This window comes from Panthera onca, chromosome C1 (genome assembly GCF_046562875.1).
Source record: "Panthera onca isolate mPanOnc1 chromosome C1, mPanOnc1 haplotype 2, whole genome shotgun sequence".
Taxonomy (NCBI): Eukaryota; Metazoa; Chordata; class Mammalia; order Carnivora; family Felidae; genus Panthera; species Panthera onca.
In genome coordinates this window covers 115186526-115207223 of record NC_138346.1, presented here as the reverse complement: position 1 = coordinate 115207223, position 20698 = coordinate 115186526, and the positions used below count along the sequence as shown (strand labels likewise).

At 42.8% G+C, this 20698-nt stretch overlaps 1 pseudogene across 1 annotated transcript in view; it reads left to right on the top strand.

Moving 5' to 3' along the window:
* Positions 1-20698, top strand: part of LOC132671719 (phospholipid hydroperoxide glutathione peroxidase pseudogene) — a 68738-nt pseudogene that overhangs the window by 32175 nt on the left and 15865 nt on the right. The window lies entirely within an intron of this gene.

Below are 20698 nucleotides of genomic sequence, written 5' to 3'. Positions count from 1 at the left end.
GGTATCACGTCAGCCTCTGAAAATGGTGATGAAAAGAGTTGGTCCCTGAACTGAAGGAGTTTGTGGTCTCATAGAATAGGTAAGACAGATATAGAAGCAAGTTAGTGTAGTGTCATGTGACAAGTATGATACTCAATGTATGTATAAAGACAGGTGGTGGCTCAAAGGACAAAATATCTAACTGTGGTTGTGGGGGAGGTGGATTCAAAGAAGTCTTCACAGAGGAAGAGACACTTGAGCTGGATCTGGAAGGACAGCACAGGTGCTCCCCGGGAGAAGGGGAGAGAGTGTCCCAGAAAGGGTCATGGCCCAAGCATAGGCATGAAGGGGCCTAGTGCCTTGTGGGGCTGCAGGTAGTGTGGAGCATAGAGCAGGAGAAGGGAATGTAGGGAGATGAGGCTGGGGGGAGGTGGAAGCCAGAACCTGGTGGGCCTTTTATGCCCTGCTGAGGAGTCTACACTTCATCCTAAAGGTGCCAGAGGCCACTAAGGTGCCTTAAAGGGGGCAGGTTTGAATTTAGAGCAGTTACTCAGTATGATCAATTGGAAGTGAAGGCTAAGGGTGGAGCAGGGTGAATTTGGAGAAAGGGAAACCAGCGAGGGCCGAGAATATTGTAGAGGTGCCTGTGAGAAGGGATAGCAATGTCCATCTTTGACTCTATCTCCATTTGACATGATGAAGGTACTGTAGCTGTACTGATAGGATCCCCAACGCTTGTCAGATCACTTCAGTTTCCTAAAACAAAATAACCCTTATGGCAGTGTGGCAGAGGCTGCTAGCTGACCCCCAAAGACCCGTGGGCCCCTTCCATGGTGTAGAGCAGGGTTGGGAAACAGATACCCAGCCGGGAGCTCCATTAGCAAGCCCCCTGCCCTGGAGCCCTGTGGGTCTCGTGTGACAAGACGAGCTATCAGCAGAGGGAGGGATGTGTTCACTTCAGGGCTGAGGTGGTTAAATATCAGGTGTGAGCTCCCGTATTCTCTCTGTCCTCCCTGCATACCTTCTCCCCCTGATGACTAGAAGTCCCTGAGTCACCACTTGAAGGAGAGCTGCCAGACCTGACTGGACTTTATTGTGCTGTTTGACTCTGCAGTTAACCTGTCCTGATACAGCCTGTCTGTACTGTAGCCAAATCGTAGAAATTTGTTACTAGACTTGGTGGGCTTGCTGCTAAATTATTCAGGATAACTCTGAGTCAGTTCATGGATTATGAATTATTTTCACAGTGACACTACCCATATAGTAGTTTGTGTTCTTTTTATTGAAAGCTGTCTCCATGATTTCTGGAGTTTGGAGGTGGGTCCATTCTGTGTTCCACAGGGTGGCTCAGGCGGGAAGCTGAAGAATGTCAAACCTGGTCACTCGTTCCCTCTCTGGATTGTGTCCTGTCAGTTTAGACAAGTTACACTGCACCTTGTTTTGAGCACTGTTTTGGTTCTTCTTTCCTTTTCATTTCCACAAATATTTTTTGGCACCTGTCATGTGCCGACCTATTCAGAAAGTTTTACTCTGTGCCTGGGACTGTGCTAGATTTTTCTGGTGCAACAATGAACAAGGAAGACATGGTCTCTGCTCTCCTGAAACATAGAGTACGGGTGGCAGGAGAGAATTAAGGAAACTATTCCAAATGATATGATAAGTGCTGTGTTTGGGGGGAGAATGGGATGTCTTGAAAACAGATGGAAGTAATACAAAACCTGAACTTGGAAATTCTGGAAGCCTTCCTGGAGGAAGTGACATTTAAGCAGATAAAGCAGGGTTGAATGGGAGTTAGATGAAGAGTGTTCTAAGAGGGGAAAGATAGTATGTGCCAAGGCCTAGAGGAGCTAAAAGAAGTTGTTTGCCTGTTGACGACAGAGTACAAATTGGGAAGTGGCAAAGACTAATGTTGAAAAAGGAAACAGGGACCTGATGATGAAGGGGTGATGAGCCATGTAAGGGGACTGTCTTCTGTTGGAGTACCCCAAAAGCAAAAACAGGCAAGTAGAAGTAGTTTATTTGCAGGTTGGTTCCAGGAAGCATGATGAAGGAATGGGAAAGTAAGCGGAAGGGAAGGAAGCCCGCAAAGGCTGTATTAACCAGCAGGCAACTGAAGGCCAGCACCACCAGAGACACCTGAGAGCCTGTTGGACATGCCTCTGAATTGTCACATTGGTCCAGGAAGGCAGGCGTTTAGCCAGTGCTCTCGTCCCTCATTGGTTGGAGGTTGCATCTGGGAACCTTAACGCCTTCCACTTCTGGCCAGTCCCAGGTTCCTCAGAGAATGACCTGGGGCAGGCTGAGAGACAGAGCTGCTGGAGGCCATTGTGTGTATGGGACAGTCTGTAGGTGATATCTAGGGTGGGTCATGGGGATGTGGGCACGGCTCCTACAGCATCTCCCAGAAGTCTAGACTTCGTCCTAAGAACACATGGGATCTGTTACAGGGTTTTCAAGAATGCATTTTATAATCTTTTTGATGTTTAATTTATTTATTTTGAGAGAGAGACAGTGCAAGCAGGGGAAAGGGAGAGAGAGAATCCCAAGCAGGCTCCATACCGTCAGCGCAGAGCCCAGTGTGGGGCTTGAACTCAAGAACAGTGAGATCACGACCCAGGCCAAAATCAAGAGTTGGACACTTAACCAACTGAGCCACCCAGGTGCCCCTTCAAGAATGCATTTTAGAAAAGCTCATCTTGGCTGAATGGAGAGGGTGGATTAGATTGGGGCGAAACTGAAGTAGGCAGAGGAATTAAGACCTATTTTATTTTTAATTTTTAAATTTTATTTATTTATTTATTTATTTATTTATTTATTTATTTATGACAGAGCACAAGCAGGGGAAAGGGACAGAGGTGGTGGGGAGAGAGAGAGAACCTCAAGCAGGCCCCATGCTCGGTGCAGAGCCCGATGTGGGACTTGATACCATGACCCTGGAATCATGACCTGAGCCAAAATCAAGAGTCAGATGTTCAACCGACTGAGTCACCCAGGTGCCCCACCGTCTCTGTATCTTCTTTAGTGAGATACTTGTTAATATCGTTAGCTCATTTTTCAATGAGTTGTTTGTTTTCTTACTGTTGAGTTTTAAAAGTTCTTTGCGTATTTTGGATAATAGTCCTTTATCAAATATGTCTTTTGGAGTTATTTTTTCCCCAGTGTGTGTCTTGTCTTTCCCCCCCTTTTTTTAAAATGTTTATTTATTTTTGAGAGACAGAGCATGAGCAGGGGAGAGGCAGAGAGAGAGGGAGATGAAGAATCCAAAGCACACTCCAGGCTCTGGAGCTGTCATTATGGAGCCAGACATGGGGCTCGAACCCATGAACGTGAGATCATGACCTGAGCCAAAGTCGGACGTTTAACTGCCTGAGCCAGCCAGGTGCCCCCGTTTTCTTTCTTTCTTTTTTTTTCTAAAGTTTTATTTTTAAGTAATCTCTAACTCAACATGGGACTTGAACTCACAACCTCCAGATTAAGAGTCACACGCTCAGGGCACCTGGCTGGCTCAGTCAGTTGAGTGTCCAGCTTCAGCTCAGGTCATGATCTCATGGTTCATGAGTTTGAGCCCCGTGTCAGGCTCTGTGCTGACAGCTTGGAGCCTGGAGCCTGCTTCAGATTCTGTGTCTTCTCTCTCTCTCTGGCCTTCCCCTGCTCAAAAATAAACATTTAAAAAAAAATTAAAAAAAAAAAAGAGTCACATGCTCTACTGACTGAGCCAGCCAGGCTCCCCTGTCTTTTCCTTTCCTTGACAGTGTTTCCACGCCAGGCAGAAGATTTTAATTTTAATAAAGTGTTGCCTATCAATTCTTTACTTCATGGATCATGACTTTGGTGTTGTATCTGAAAAGTCTCTGCTGGCCGTGATCGTATAGTGGTTAGTACTCTGCGTTGTGAAAAGTCACTGCTAGACTTAAGGTTTACCTAGATTTTCTTCTATGTTATCTTCTAGGAGTTTTATAGTTTTGCATTTTATATTTAGGTCTGCGATCCATCTTGAGTTGATTTTTGCAAAAGGCGTAGGGTCTGTGTGTGGATTATTTTGTGCATTATAGATGTATAGTTGTTGCAGCTGTGTTTGTTAAAAAGACAGTCTTCATTTGTTGCCTTTGCTCCTTTGTCAAGATCAGTTGACTATATTATTTACATGGGTCTATTTCTGTCAGCACAGAGCCTGATGTGGGGCTTGAGCTCGCAAACCATGAGATCATGACCTGAGCCAAAGTTGGACACTCAACCAACTGAGTCACCCAGGTGCCCTGAAATTTTGATTACTTTTGATTACTGTAGCTTTATAGAAAAGTCTTGAAGTTGGGTAGTGTCAGTCCTCCAACTTTATTCTTCTCCTTCAATATTATGTTGGTTATTCTGAGTCTGTCTCTCCATATAAACGTCAGAATCAGTTTGTTGCTATCCACAAAACAACTTGTTGGGATTTTGACTGGGATTGCATTGAATCTATAGATCAAGTTGGGAGGAACTGCCATCTTGACAATAGCCAGTCTTCTTATTCACAAACATGGAACATCTCTCTATTTATTTAGTTCTTTGATTTTTCAGCAGAGCTTTGTAGTTTTACTTGTATACAGCTTATACATATTTGGTAAATTTATAATTAAGTATTTCATTTTGGGGGGATGCTATTGTGGTATTATATATGTATTTTTTATTCTTATTTTTTTATTAAAAATTTTTTTTAATGTTTTTATTTATTTTTGAGACAGAGAGAGAGAGAGCATGAGCAGGGGAGGGGCAGAGATAGAGAGAGACAAGAATCTGAAGCAGGCTCCAGGCTCTGAACTGTCAGCACAGAGCCTGACATGGAGCTCAAACCCACGGAGTGTGAGATCATGACCTGAGCTGAAGGCGAACGCTTAACTGACTGAGCCACCCAGGCACCCCTACGTATTATATTTTTAATTTCAAATTTCTCTTGTTTATTGCTGGTATATGAAAGCAGTTGACTTTTGTATATTAAACTTGTACCTGACAGTTGCTTGCGTGGCTCAGTCAGTTAAGCATCAGACTCTTGATTTCAGCCCAGGTCATGATCTCACAGTTCATGAGATGGAGCCCCATGTCAGCACAGAGCCTGTTTGCAATTCTCTCTCTCCCTTTCTCTTTACCTCTCCCCTGCTTGCACATGAGCTTCTCCCTCCCTCTCTCTCTCTCTCTCTTTCTCTCTCTCTCTCTCTCTCAAAATAGAAACAAATAAAACAAAACAGTGTATCTGACAACCTTACTATAATCACTTATTAGTTCTAGGTAGTTTTTGTCAATTCTTTAGAATTTTCTACATTGATGATCATGTCATCTGTGAATACAATTTTATTTCCCTTTCCAATCTATATTGTTTATTTCCTTTTTATTTTATTTTTTATTAAAAATTTTTTAATGTTTATTTATTTTTGAGAGAGACAGAGCGCGAGTGGGGGTGGGGCAGAGAGAGAGGGAGACACAGAATCCGAAGCAGGCTCCAGGCTCTGAGCTGTCAGCACAGAGCCCCACGTGAACCCATGAACCATGAGATCATGACTTGAGCTAACGTCTGGCGCTTAACTGACTGAGCCACCCAGGCGTCCCTATTTTTTATTTTTTAAAAGTTTATTTATTTTTTGAGAAAGAGAGCGTGCACACATGAACGAGTTGGGGAGGGACAGAGAGACAATCTCAAGCAGGCTCTGCATTGCCTGCTCAGAGCCCAATGTGGGGCTCAAATTCACCAACCATGAGATCATGACCTGAGCTGAAATTAAGAGTTGGACGCTTAACTGACTGAGCCACCCAAGTGCCCCTGTTTATTTCCTTATCTTGTCTTATTGCATTAGCTATTCCAGTATGATGCTGAAAAGCAGTGGTGAGAGGGGACATCCTTCCCTTTTTCCTGCTCTTAGTGGGAAAAGGTTTTAGTTTCTTACAATTAACTATGATATTAGCTATAGATTTTTGGTAGATATTCTTTATCAAGTTGAGGAAGTTCCCCTCTATTGCTAGTTCACTGAGAATTTTTATCATGAATGAATGTTGGACTTTGTCAAATGTTTTTTATGCATTTATTGATATGGTCATGTGATTTTTCTTCATTAGCCTGATGATTTGATGGATGACATTAATTGATTTTGGAATGTTGAATCAGCCTTGCATATGTGGGATAAAATCACTTGGTCATGGTATACAATTCTTTTCATACATTGTTCAATTTGATTTGCTAACGTATTGTTGAGGATTTTTGCATCTATGTTCATGAGAGATATTGAACTGTAGTTTTTTCTTTTTCTTGTAACGCCTTTGTCTGGTTTTGGTATTAGGGTAATACTGGTCATAGAATGAGTTGAGAAGTATTTCTTCTGCTTCTATCTTCTGAAGGAGATTATATAGAACTTGGTATAATTTCTCCTTAAATTAATTTGGTAGAATTTACCAGTGAACCCATCTTGGCCTAGTGCTTTCTGTTTTGAAAGCTTATTAGTTATTGATTCAGTTTCATTCATAGATATAGGCCTACTCAGATTGTCTGTCTCTTTGCCTAGGTGAGTTTTGGCAGATTGTATCTTTCAAGGAATTGGTCCATTTCATCTAAGTTATAAAATTTGTGGGCATAGAGTTCTTTGTAGTATTCTTACATTATCCTTTTGATGTTTAGGATCTATAGTGATGTCTCCCATTTCATTTCTGATATTAGTAATTTGTATTTTCCTTTTTATTTTATTGATATTTTCAAAGAACCAACTTTTGGTTTCATTGACTTTTTCTGTTGATATACTGTTTTCAGTTTTATTGCTTTCTACTCTAATTCTTATTATTTCTTTTCTCCTGCTTACCTTGGATTTAATTTGCTTCTCTTTTTTCCAGTTTCCTAAAGTGGAAGCTTAGATAATTGATTTGATTTGATTATATTTATTTATTTATTTTCTGTTTTATACCTTTATTTGACAATGAGCAGTTGGTTCTCATCCACATTAACTATAAATGTTTGAAAGTGGTGACAGGTACATAGGTAACCAGTGTATAGAGCTTGTTTAGTGAATCTTCATCCTTCTTAAGTTTTTCTGGACAACCGCACACAGATATGGTATGGAGCATTCCCTATTCCTTTTGCCCAGACAGCTTTGTTGAGCCTGGTGTTAGTCTGCACATCTGGAGTTCCCCTTTCTCTCATGGTAAATTTTCAGATCTCTGAGTGCCCGCGGGGCACGCTTCTTGGAACCCATGCCATGGATGTGCTTGTGACTGTTGATGGTGGTGTATTCTCTGGTCACTACCTCGTTGATGGCAGAACAGCCCTTCATTTGGCCACCCTTCTTTGTGGGAGCCATTCTGCCAGGCTCAGTTTGGAAAGCTTAGATGATTGATTTTAGATCTTCCTTCTTTTTAAATATATGCATTTAATGCTATGAATTTCCCTCAAAGCACTACTTTTGTTGCATCCCACAAATTTTAATAAACAGGGGTTTTATTTTCATTTAGTTGAAAATACTTCAAGATTTTGCTTCAGATTTCTTTTTTGATCCATGTGTTAGTTAAAAGTATGTTGTTTAATCTCCATGTATTTGGAGATTTTCCAGTTATCTTTCTGTTTTTGGTTTCTAGTTTAATTCCACTGTGGTCTGAGAGCAGACATTGTATGATTCCTATTCTTTTAAATTTGTTAAGGTGTTTTTTATATGGTCTGTCTTGGTGAATGCTTCCTGTGATCTTGAGTATAATATGTACTCTGCTGTTATGGGATGAAATGGTCTGTAGATATCAATTATATCCAGTTGATTGTTGGTGCTGTTGAGTTCAACTATGTCCTTACTGATTTTCTTTCTGTTGCATAATTCAATACAATATTACTGTTATTATTTTGAGCAACTTATTATCTGTTAGATCAACCAAAAATAAGAAAAATAAAAATTTTGGGGCACCTGGATGGCTCAGTTGGTTGAACATTGGACTTCAGCTCAGGTCATGATCTTGCAGTTGGTGAATATGAGTCCCACATCAGACTTGCTGCCGTCAGCATAGAGCGTGCTTCAGATCCTCTGTCCCCCACCCCCCCGCCTCCCCCGCTTGTGCTTTCAAAAATAAATACACATTTTTTAAAAAAAGCTTTAATTTTACCTTTACTTATTCCTTTTCAGAAACTCTTCCTTTCTTTATGTAGATCCACATTTCTGACCTATATAATTTTCCTTCTCTCTGAAGAATTTCTTATAACATTTCTTGCAAGACAGGTCTACTGGCAACAAATTTCCTCAGTTTTTGTTTGAGAACTCTTTCTCCTGCACTTTTTTTTAATGTTTATTTATTTCTTTTGAGAGAGAGAGCATGTGTGCATGAAGAGGAGAGAGAGAGAGAATCCCAAGCAGGCTTGTCTGTGCTGGTAGCAAAGAGCTCTACTCTGGGGCTCAGTCTCACGACTGTGAGATCATGACCTGAGCCAAAATCAAGAGTCAGATGTTTAACTGACTGAGTCACCCAGGTGTCCCTCTCCTACACTTTTGAAGAGTAATTTCACAGGGTACAGAATTTTAGGATGGTATTTTTTTTTCTCTGAACACTGAATATTTTGCTCTACTCTCTTCTTGGTTACCTGGTTTCTGAGGAGAATTTGAATGTAATTCTTATCCTCAAGCTCAGAGATTCTTTCTCAGCTGTGTCTAGTCTACTACTAAGCACGTCAGAGGTTTTTCCATTTCTGTTACTACCGTGTTCTTGATCTCTAGAATTTCTCTTGGGTTCTTTCTTAGAATTTCCGTCTCCCTGCTTACTTTGCCCATCTGTTCTTGCATGCTGTCTATTTTATCCATTAGAGCTCTTAGCATACTAATCACAGTTGTTTAAAAGTCTCAGTCTGGTAATTCTGATGTCCCTGCCATGTCTGAATCTGGTTCTGATGCTTGCTCTGTTTCTTTAAACTGTGTTTTTTTGCCTTTTAGTATGTGTCTTAATTTCTTTTTGGCAGCCAGACATGATGTATTGGGTAAAAGGCACTGCTGTGAGTAGGCCTTTTAGTAACAGTGGTGAGGTATGAGGGGAGGAGGAGTGTTCTGTAGGCCTGTGATCAGTTTCAGTGAGCCTGTGCCTCTAGGCTCCTGAACTTGCTGCAGGCTGTCAACCCCCCCCCCCCCCCCCCCCCCCCCGCTTTACGTGGGACAGGATGGCTATAGTGGGCTAGAATTGGGTATTTCCCTTCTCTCTTTGGTAGAGAGGTCAGTAAGGCCCTGACAGAACCCCAGGCTCTGGTTAACAGCTTCTCCTGAGGGCAGACCTTGTTAAGAACAGAATGCTTGGAGTATTTCCACATGGTTCCCTCTCTCTTCCCACTGCTGGAAACACAGTGTTCACTGTGAGAACCTGGAAGAGCTCAGGAGGTAAAACTTTGAGAAGTGTGAGGGTTCCCAGTAACTGAATCTCCCTGGACTTTTTCTCTCAGACTTGTCCACCCTGAGCCTCCCACACTTGGTCAGTTACAGTTGAGGTTGCCCTGCTGTGGCACTCATGAGGGTTTTGCTCCAGTTGTGGTTCTCTGTAGCCTCCTGGTGATTTTCTCCAGTTGTGGAGGCAGCAGTTTGACTTGTGGCCTCACTTCGCTGGTGGATATGGACATTAAGAAGGTTGTTGGGGCACCTGCATGGCTCATTCGGTTAAGTGTTTGATTGTTGGTTTTGGCTCAGGTCATGATCTCATGGTTCATGAGTTCAAGCCCTGCATTGGGCTCTGCACTGATGGTGAGGAGCCAGCTTAGGGATTCTCTCTCCCCTCTCTCTCTGCTCTGTGCTTTACTTGCTTGTGCTCTCACTCTCTCTCTCTGAAAACAAACAAACAACTTTAAAAAAAAAAAGAAGGTCGTTGGTTTTTAGTTTGTTCGGTTTTTTACTTGTTGTTGGGGTGAAGCAGTGACTTGCATGCTTCTTACTTGCTGGACCCAAACCCCATGACTGTGGTTTTTACGCTTAGTTCGAGAAGCTTGTGGAACATCCAAGTGCAGTTATTACTCTATGAATGATGCCTGAATGGGGAAGGGGGTAAATGAGATTAGCCAGGGATATGGTTCATGTGGGAAGAGAAGAGGACTCAGGCCATGTCCTTGAGAATGACCACCATTTAAGGAAAGAAAAGAGATGCTAACAAGGCAGAATAAGAATGAACCTGAGATGGGGCACCTGGGTGGCTCAGTCAGTTAGTGTTCAACTCAAGTCTTGATCTCAGAGTTGTGAGTTCAAGCCCTGTGTTGGGCTTCACACTGGGCATGAAGCCTACTTAAAAATAAATAAATAAAATCTTTTTTATTTTATTTTTTATTTTTTAAAATTTACATTCAAATTAGTTAGCATATAGTGAAACAATGATTTCAGGAGTAGGTTCCTTAATGCCCCTTACCCATTTAGCCCATCCCCCCTCCCACAACCCCTCCAGTAACCCTCTGTTCTCCATATTTAAGAGTCTTTTATGTTTTGTCCCCCTCCCTGTTCTTATATTATTTTTGTTTCCTTTCCCTTATGTTCATCTGTTTTGTTTCTTAAAGTCCTCATATGAGTGAAGTCATATGATTTTTTTGTCTTTCTCTGACTGACTAATTTCACTTAGCATAATACCCTCCAGTTCCATCCACGTAGTTGCAAATGGCAAGATTTCATTATTTTTGATTGCCGAGTAATACCCCATTGTATATATATACCACATCTTCTTTATCCATTCATCAATCGATGGACATTTGGGGTCTTTCCAGGTCTTTCCATACTTTGGCTATTGTTGATAATGCTGCTATAAACATGGGGGTGCATGTATCCCTTCGAAACAGCATACCTGTATCCCGTGGATAAATACCTAGTAGTGCAATTGCTGGGTTGTAGGGTAGTTCTATTTTTAGTTTTTTGAGGAAACTCCATACTGTTTTCCAGAGTGGCTGCACCAGCCTTCATTCCCATAAATAAATAAAATCTTTAAAAAAAGGATGAACCTGAGAGGCAGGAGGAAAATCAGAAGAATGAGAGCTTATGGAACCTAGGGGAAGAATGTTTTAAAAGAGGGAATAGCCAACGAGAGTGAATGCTGCCGAAAGGTCAAATAAATCAAGGGCTAAAAACTGTCTCTTGGAGGGAGCTTTCTGGTAGTTTGGATGAAAGCATTTTGAGCGACATGGTATGGGTATAATACAGATCAGAAAGAATTGAGAAGGAAAAGGTGAGGCGATGGAGAGAGCAGGTGAGATTAATTTTTTCAAGAAATTTGTGAGATATGGATTTGAGGGAGTGCTTTTCCTCCTAATAGAAATGTTGATGGGAATGAGTGGAGTGAGCTGGAAGAGGGAGTGATGGAAAGAAGAGACAGAGGAGGGTAGGTGGTGGATGGAAGGAAATCTCAAAGAAGGCAGGGAGGTGGTGAGAATGAGAGCACAGGAGGAGGGATTAACCCTTCAGGAGAAGAGGGATGTCTAGTCCATTTTAACAGGAGGAAAGCGCATAAGATTGCTATAGGTTATGTATTATGTCCTTTAATCTTTACAGAACTCTCTGGGGCTGGATGTTGTTTTCCCCAATTTTCAAATGATGTAATGAAGGTCTGGAAAAGTTTGGTAATCTGCCCAGAGTCTCACAGGAGAACCTAGGTCTTCTGACCCCAAGGTTGCTTTGAACCCGAACTGTAATACTCATTTGCCTGTGATAGTGTAAAAGCTTAATTCCCTATAAGGAAGTGCCCTGAAAATGAGTGAAATCTAGTCGGGTCCTTGTTTTACGATTTGATAAGCTAGGATGCAAAGAGCTTTTACTGCAACAAACATGCAATTCCATTTGGTAGAGATCTAGCTAAAGAGGTTATGTTTGATTAATGTTTGACCAACTCCGTATCAAAGGTCTGACTTTTCTTTCTGAGCGAGACTGCTAGCATAAACAACCTTGCTTCTGCCTCTTTGTGTGGCTGAGCAACACCAACATGCATATCTTACATGGCTTATCTTCTTCATTCTTCCCAATGTTGAATTGCCACCATGTGGGTACAATGGGATCTGTGTTATAGATGAGAAAACTGAGGCTCAGAGAGGTCAAGTAGCTTGCTTGAGGCTACAGAGTAGGTGGCAAAGCAAGAGTTTGAACCCAAGTCTCTCTGACTCTGAATCTCTTGCTCTTTCAACAAAGCATTGCTTCATGTAGTTTGAGAGGTAGGGAGGGACTTTCTAGTTGGAGGATGAATTATAAGACTGTAATATGCCGTGGCATAGAACCTGTCTACCAGGATTTTGACTTTCTCCTTTCAGCTTGTTTAACTTAAACTGAGAAAGTGTTACAGGACTGATACTAGTCAATATTTATATAGTGCCGACTACATACTGAGCATTGTTCCAGGTGCTGTAGGTGTAGTAAGTTAATCCCAGAGCAAACTATGAGGTAGGCTCTATTATTGTCTCCATTTTATGTAGGAGATACTGAGGCACAAAGAGGCCCAAGCTTACTCAAGGTCACACAGCCTGTAAGTAGCAAAGCCAGGATTAGAACCCAGAGTCTGGGCTGTTGCCTCTCAGGGAGGCACTGTTGCTCTCTGACCAGGAGAATGACGACACTGGGTTCTCAAAGCTGATTCTGTGACTTCTTCCCTGTTCACTCAGTTTAGTGATTTGACTAGAGGCATAGACTTTGGAGTCAGACCTGGGTATGAATCCCAGCTCTATCACTTACCGTGGTATGACCTTGGACAAATTACTTCTCTTCTCTACCTGCTCAGTTTCTTCATCTGTAATATAGAGACACTGACAATACTCAACTCAGAGTCTTTGTGAGGATTGAATGAGATAAAGCCTATTAAGAGCTCAGCAGGAATGCAGGGCATTGGATAATGGGCAGTAGTTGTTATCAATGTATCTTGAAGTTGTCAGTAACCAGCAGGATTGGAGCATGGGTCTGCTTGACTCCCTCCCCCCCCCCCCCCCCAGCCCCCGTCCTCTACCATATCAATTACCTCCTGAGCGTCCTCATCCTGGTGCTCAGCAGGCCCTGCTTGTAGACTTCCCGGATGCTGTCAGTGGACCTGTCAGTGTTCTGTCCACTCAGGTGGCTCCATTGGCTCTCCCTCCTCCTGTCCGACTGTGATAGCAATCAATGCAGAGAAGGCAGCAGCAGGACCAGACTGGGAGTCGGAGACCAGAGGAGTAGGGATAAGGAGTCAAGACCTGGTCCATGGAGTATAAGTCAAGGCCACAGGCATGGCCAGGGTCACACACCTAACCCACAGTGTTGCCGGCCCCTCCCTGCAGGAATGTGCAAAGTCTATGGGCTAATGTCAGGTCCACCTCGGGTCTGGTTTAGACAAATCCTTGTATATAATGATTCATCACAGGCAGTCTTTTGGAAGTCTGCCATCCTAGCCCCCAGCCCTAGAGGCTAGATTTTGATGATTTTGCATAGATTTTGAAGGTGCATCTAATACTTCTATTTTTCATCCATTTTTAATCAGTTTGAGTCCTGTTACTTTTTTTTTTTTTATTTTTTTTTTATAAGTTTACTTATTTAAGTAATCTCCACACCCAGCCTGGGGCTCTAACTCACAACCCTGAGATCAAGAGTCTCATGTTCTACCGACTGAGCCAGCCAGGCGCCCCAAGTCCTGTTACATTTCTGTTATTGTGTCCTGGCCCTTCTTTTTGTGACCTGAGAATGCCCGGTAGCAGTGCTGCTCCTCAGAAGGCTGCAGGAGTGTAGAAGGTTCTAGATTTCTCAGGGTGGTCTGAGAAATCATAGATTAGAGAGAATCTGTGTTTAGGAGAGAAGTCGGGATTGTTACAGGTAAACTGTGGGTGTGCTTCAGGCCCTAAGGGGAAATAGGGCCATAAATTAAAGTGTGATTAGATGCTGGCTGAATGGGGGCAGCTCTGAGAGTGAGAGCCCAGAAGGTGGGGTAAATGGTGGGAGTCCAAGGGCAGAGCATGAGGACTCTGGGCACTTGCCACATGGGGTTGTTGGCATGGCATGGGGTCAGCCTCACTGCCTAATGCAGGCTTCTCAACCAGGTCCCCTAAAGAGTGGCTCCCGGCAGAAGAAAGTGAACACGTATGTGTGTGTGTGTGTGTGTGTGTGTGTGTGTGTGTGTGTGTGTGTACATGTGGGGGAGGGGGTATCTGAAAAGTTCAGCCAAAACTAATACCCTGTAGGAGAGAATTTTCTTTGAGGTCTTATGTTTTATACTGGAGATCTGTTTATTTTAACATAAAACTGTTTGAAAGGACAGCATCAAGTAAAGTGGGTGTTCCCTGCTTATGCTGTAACTTGAGTAGTCTGTCACTGCCCCTCACCCCAGCCCCCAAAGACACAGTGTGAGAAACACAGCTCAGGGACCTGGAGTTGGGGTATTTTGTTCCATCCTATTCTTACCTTCCCATCTCTTGTACTCTGGTCCAGATCTCAGCTTCTCTCTCTCTTTTTTTTTAATGTTTATTTATTTTTGACAGAGAGAGAGAGACAGAGCATGAGCGAGGGAGGGGCAGAGAGACAGGGAGACACAGAATCCGAAGCAGGCTCCAGGCTCCAAGCTGTCAGCACAGAGCCTGACGCGGGGCTCGAACTCACAGACTGCGAGATCATGATCTGAGCTGAAATTGGACGCTCAACCAACTGAGCCACCCAGGCGCCCCCAGATCTCAGCTTCTCTTAACTTGGGTTATTATGATGTGCACTTAAAATCCTTAAAAAAAGCCCACAACATTGTGATGTAATTATTAAAACAATACATATTTACTAAAGACAGGATAGTTCTCAAGAACATTTAAAAAGCAATGAATTATTTTTTATAAAGGTATTTTTTCTTTATTTTGAGAGAGAGCGAGTGTGTGCGTGTGTGTGCGTGCACGCACACACACACACACACACACATGCAAGCAGAGGGAGGGGCAGAGAGAGAGGGAGAATCCCAAGCAGGCTCTGTGTTGTCAGCACAGAGCCCAATGTGGGGCTTAAATCCACGAACAGTGAGATCATGACCTGAGTTGAAATCAAGAGTCAGATGCTTAACTGAGTGAGCCACCCAGGTGCCCCACAACCAATTAATTTTTAAAGTAAAATTTTATTAAATTTTTTGTATCATGGATTCAAATTCTAATGATATGGAAGGACACATAAATATTCTCCTTCCTACTTCCTGTTCCCCTGCTATCCTGTTTTTTCTTGGAAGCATCCCGTTTTATCAGTTTCTTGTTTAATTATGGACATGTATTCTCCACTATCATTTCCCCCCAAATGGTGGCTTTTTTTTAGATTTTTTTTTAATGTTTATTTATTTTTGAGACAGAGAGAGACAGAGCATGAACGGGGGAGGGGCAGAGAGAGAGGGAGACACAGAATCCGAAGCAGGCTCCAGGCTCTGAGCTGTCAGCACAGAGCCCGACGTGGGGCTCAAACTCACAGACTGTGAGATCATGACCCAAGCCGAAGTCGGACACCCAACCGACTGAGCCACCCAGGCGCCCCCCAAATGGTGGCTTAATTGACAACACACAGAGAGACACACACTGTCCTGAGCTTTATTTTTTGCTTTAACGTGTATCTTGTGAATTTTGCAGATCAGCGTATTGAGGTGGGTTGTTTGTCACTATTGCCCGGGGAAGCAGCAGGCTCTTCATTGGTCGGCATCTCTCCAGTGTCTCCCGGGTCTGTCATAGTGTGTCAGATTAATTGTGCTGAAATGTCCCTCCCTTGCTCAAACCTACCTGCTTCCCCCCCCACCCCCGCCTCCAGGAATGACAAGGTCCTTCTCTTCCTGCATCTGATAGCACACCCATCCCAGCCGAGCCAGGCCTCTTTGCTCTTTCTTGCCTTTTCCATGTTTTCTGTTCCTCTCTGCTCTTCCCACCCTGCCGTGCCCAAAGTGGATCTTCCTGTCTGTTCTTTTCTCCTGGATCCTCTCTCTCCATGACACCCCCAACTCGGTGCTAATGGCGGCATTTACCACTCATCACTCAGGCTGTGTCTTTGCCTCACATTGTCACCCACGCACTGTTGATATGTGTAGCTTTTGTTCCACCTGACCATAAACCCTGTGCAGACCAGCGACCACATTTTCTAAGTTGTTTGCTACTTCCTCGGTGCTTTTAAATCACATAGTGGAAAGGAAATTTCACTACAGGAAATCACCTGTAAAGTGGGAACAGTAACAGTACCTACCTCATAAGTTGAAAAATTTGTAAGAAGGCCAAGAAACCTGGCTCTGAGTGCTGACTCACCCAGATTGAGGGTAGGACAGAACAGAGTCTTCCCCACAGAGACCCAAGCTGAATCCTGCTCCTTGTATAGAAACTGGCTTGAGGCTAAATACTGTTAATGCTCTTCAGAGCCTTGATGGATGTGCCTAGAAGAGGTTGAAATGAATAGGTTGAACCTTTGCAGGAGGAAGCCTCAGTGCAGGGCTGATCATTGATTAGCTGCTCAGGAAACATGACAGATAAGATTTTTAGATTCAACAGTACAAGTTCTGTGGTCCAGAGAGCTAGCTGAAATGATTTTTCCTCCTTTGGTCAATCTTATTTAAAGGAAGGATGCATAACAATATTAAAGAAAGTGTTAATGATGTCACCATTTAAACATTTTTATTTGTTTATTTATTAGAGAGAGATAGAGAGAGAGAGAGAATGAATCCCAAGCAGGCTCCAAGCTCAACACAGAGCCCAATGCAGGGCTTGATCCCATGACCCTGGGATCATGACCTGAGCTGAAATCAAGAGTTGGATAGCCACCCAGGTGCCCCAGTGACATCACCATTTTTACTTTTACATAACTCCTTCCAGACTTTGCCCACTTTCATGCATAAAAAATATATAGGGTAGTTATAGTCAGAGTGAACATATCGTTTTTCAGCCAAGTGGGAATCTTGATAGGAAACAAGAATTAGTGTTCCATGAAGGCATCTTCCTCACCCAGATCTTGTGGCTCTATCTTGATTTTCTCCCTCTCTTCATTTTGACCTGACTTGCCAGAGGTCTGTTTTTTTTTTTCCTTTCTTCTTTGTTTTCATTGTTTCTTAGAAAGATAAATATAAGTCCCTACCCTTATTTATCTTTTGTAAGCTGGAATGTGATTGGAATGTGAGTGCTGGAGGAAAGTGGGAAGAACATTCACAAGAACATATTTATTGTCAATCACCCCCTATTAGACAAGGGGATTATTTCTGTCTCCCAAAGGAATAGAGATAATCCAAACCTTAGATTTGTAGAGTTTTTAATCCAGTGACCTCACTCACCACATTTCACATATCATTTACTATTTCCCAGTTGTCATTCATTTATCACCTACCTTTTCTATCTCATCCACATGTAATTTCTCACATGAATATACTCCATTCTAACCTCCCAGGAACTGTGTCGTGGGCATTCCTTTATGCCATCATTACTATGTCCAGGGAGGTGGCAGGGAAGAGTGGCTAAAACTGTTGATGGTCTAGGTTCAGATTCTGCCTCCACCACTTATTAGCTCCATACCTTGGTCAAATCACCTGCAAGGTAGGAAAGGTAACAGCACTGGTTATTGGGAGGAACGAAGGAGTTAGTACTTGTATGGCACTAGAACATAGTAAGAGCTTAATAAATGTTAACTGTTATCTGATTTTTTTTCTAATCTTCAAAGACCAGATAGCATCCTACCTCTTACCTGTAATCTTCTCTGCCTAGTCTTGCCCCGCGCATAATGATCATTTACTCTTTTGATAGTATAACTTATTTGATACTTAATTTACACAGACAGCATTCTGAGACAGTTGCACAATAGAAAGAAAAACAACTGAGCACATTTTGACATTATCACTTTCTATGGTGCTTTGGGGTAGTTACTAGTGTCTTGGTTTTGCCCTTTGTAAAAAAATGTATGTTATAAAACTTAACAAGTTTATTGTGAGAGCTAAGTAAGATAACGCTTAAGTATCTCATACAGGGGCTCCTGGGTGGTTCAGTTGGTTAAGCAGAGCCAGACCTGGGGCTCGAAGTCATGAACCTTGACATCATGACCTGAGCCAAAAACAAGAGTTGGATTTGGCTCAGGTCTTAATTTCAGGGTCGTGAGTTTGAACCCTGCACTGGGTTCTTTGCTGGGCATGAAGCCTACTTTAAAAAAAAAAGGGGGGGGGGGTGGAATTAAAATAATCTCATAAACTTCTTCCTGGAGACAAGTTTCCCCAACAGTAACTCCTACTTTAGAAACTAAAATACAGCTGGGCATATTTCCTTTAGTCTTTGGCCTGTGGGTAGACACACATATTTTAAAAAGAAAGGAATCACATTATACACCAATTTTGCAACCTGCTTTACTTTACATAGACATTTCCCCATCTATTTAATATTTTTCAAAGTCATGGTTTTCATGAGTTATATAGCATCCCAGATACATTTATACTTAACTTATTGGACCTTGAAGTTGTATTTATATTTTAGCTATTCTAAGGATTGCTGCATCAAATATCTTTGTGTATGAATCTTTGTAACGATCTTTTGCTACTTTGTTAAGATAAATTCTCCTGGGAAGAGAGACATTGGGTCAAAGAAAACATATTAAAGGATGCTGGTACACATTGCCAAATTTTGCCTCCCACAAAGACTGTGTAAATTACATTCCTGTCAACAGTGACCATGGGTGCCTGTCACATCTCACTGTTGCTGATGATCTGTTGTGTTGTTACTTAATTTTTTGTCTGCTTTGTCATCTTTCAACAGATTGTAATCTTGAACAGGCACTGTGGGCGTCTGTGTATCCAACACAAAACTTTGCTCAGTGTCATTCACATAGATAGCCTTTGTAAATATCTGCCAAAAGAATGAATTTCTCTTTACAAGTATCCCTCTGGGGTTAAGAGCTGGGGAATATACTTGAACAGTCACTTTCAAGTTGGTCACGTTGAGAGAGAGGTTTATATACTTGCCCTTGGTCTCCCATGGAGATGGCTTGGCTGGAAAAGTATTAAATCACAGGTAATTGGCTCATGTTCAGGGGGCTTGGAGAGGGGCATGGGGTACAAGAAAGTGAGCTATGTTTCAGGGTCAGCTCTGCAGCATGCTGGAAACTGACTTTCCACACTGTCACCCATTCTTTCTTCATGACTAGGTGTGGAGAGGGGCAGGATCTGTTTTTACAACTCAGCTGTGTAGCAGAATGAGTGGAATTTTCCAGAGGTTCCTCTTGATGGCTGTTGGCATAATCGCAGCTTTGCCCTCTGGGAGTCATTAGGCTGCGGCTCTTGAAGCCTAGACGGCTGTTTTAGTAGGTCAGATTGTGGGATCTGTGTGTTTATGTTGGCATGGAGAGTCCTGTAGGGTTTTGAACCATAAATGTTGTTTTTATTTTCCTTATACTAGCTCAAAACTATATGTTTTGAGCCATGGGGCTAACATAACGGAAGTGTGTTACTCTCCCCTTCCCCTACCAGCTCCAACATGTACACACATATGCTGAACACAGTGGCCCAGATGATTCCCTGGCACTTGGTACTTTTTGAAATGCCAGAGAGTCTGGGGTCATCTCCTAGGAATAACACATTGCTTGAGAGTTTCTTTGGAATCTCCATACCCACTATGAACATGAGTGGATACTTCCTCTGCCCTATCCCCCAGAATCCTCTCTCCTGGGCTAAAGAGGTTTAGAGTGTGAAAGCTTGCTGTGGATCTGGGGACATCTGAGCCCACAGTAGTATCTCCGTGTTACAGTTTCACTTGCCCATTTGTGAATTGAACACCAATTTCTTTTATTATTTATTTCACACATGTGCACTAGCAGGGGAGGAGCAGAGAGAAAGAGAGAGAATCCTAAGCAGGCTCTGCACGGTCGGTGCAGAGCCCGACCTGGGGTTCCATCTCACAAGGTGAGATCATGAGATCATTTGGGTTGAGATTATGACCTGAACCAAAATCAATATTTGAACACTTAACTGACTGAGCCACCCAGGCGCCCTGAACTCCAATTTTATCATGCCCCAGTAAACACATTTGCCCCAGGAGGCCGGTGGTGAACACTAACGGGTAAATACGGGCTGATACACGTTCCTGTAGACAAAGAGATGGTTTGCTTGACTGTGATGGGTCAGTTTCTTCTCCATTCCCTGTACCTGTCAGAGTTTATCTTTTAGAGCCTCCTTTCTGGAGAACCATGGTTTCTTTAACCTACAGGTTGGAAGACTTCCCTTAGAATTAAGAATCACCAGTGTGGCAGATGTAGATCGTCCAACTGCTAACGTTCAAGGCTCCCTTGAAGCTAGGGCTCTGATAGGGTTGTGGTTCTGCTAACCAGATGCTCTTCTTTGAGCCTTGGATGTGGAGCCAAGTGCTGTGTGGAAGGAGGCAGGGGAATGGGTGTCTGGGTTGTGTGGTTCTGGACCTGCCAGTTGTAGCCAGGGCTTCCCAGTTCAGCAGCCCCCTTGGGGGCCGAGTTCTGTGACAGGATGACTTCCTGGGGTCAGTTTCTTCAATTGCCAACTCCCCTCCTCCATTTAATATCTTGTAATAAATCTCTTTGTAAACCAGATGGAATCCCATAGCTGCAAAGCTGCAAGTTGTCTTACCTTGTTCATGTGATGCCTGAGACAAAATAAAATGGTTGGAGTTTTATCTTTGACCTTGATTTTATTACAGATTTCTTTTTCCCAAAGCTAGTTTTGGACTACCCTGTTCCCTTTTGCATGCTTTTCCTTCTACTGAACTTTTCCCGAGAATTATGCTGATATGCCCAATCATAAAAACAAAGGTTTCCATCTTCACTGACCTATTTAATTGGAACAA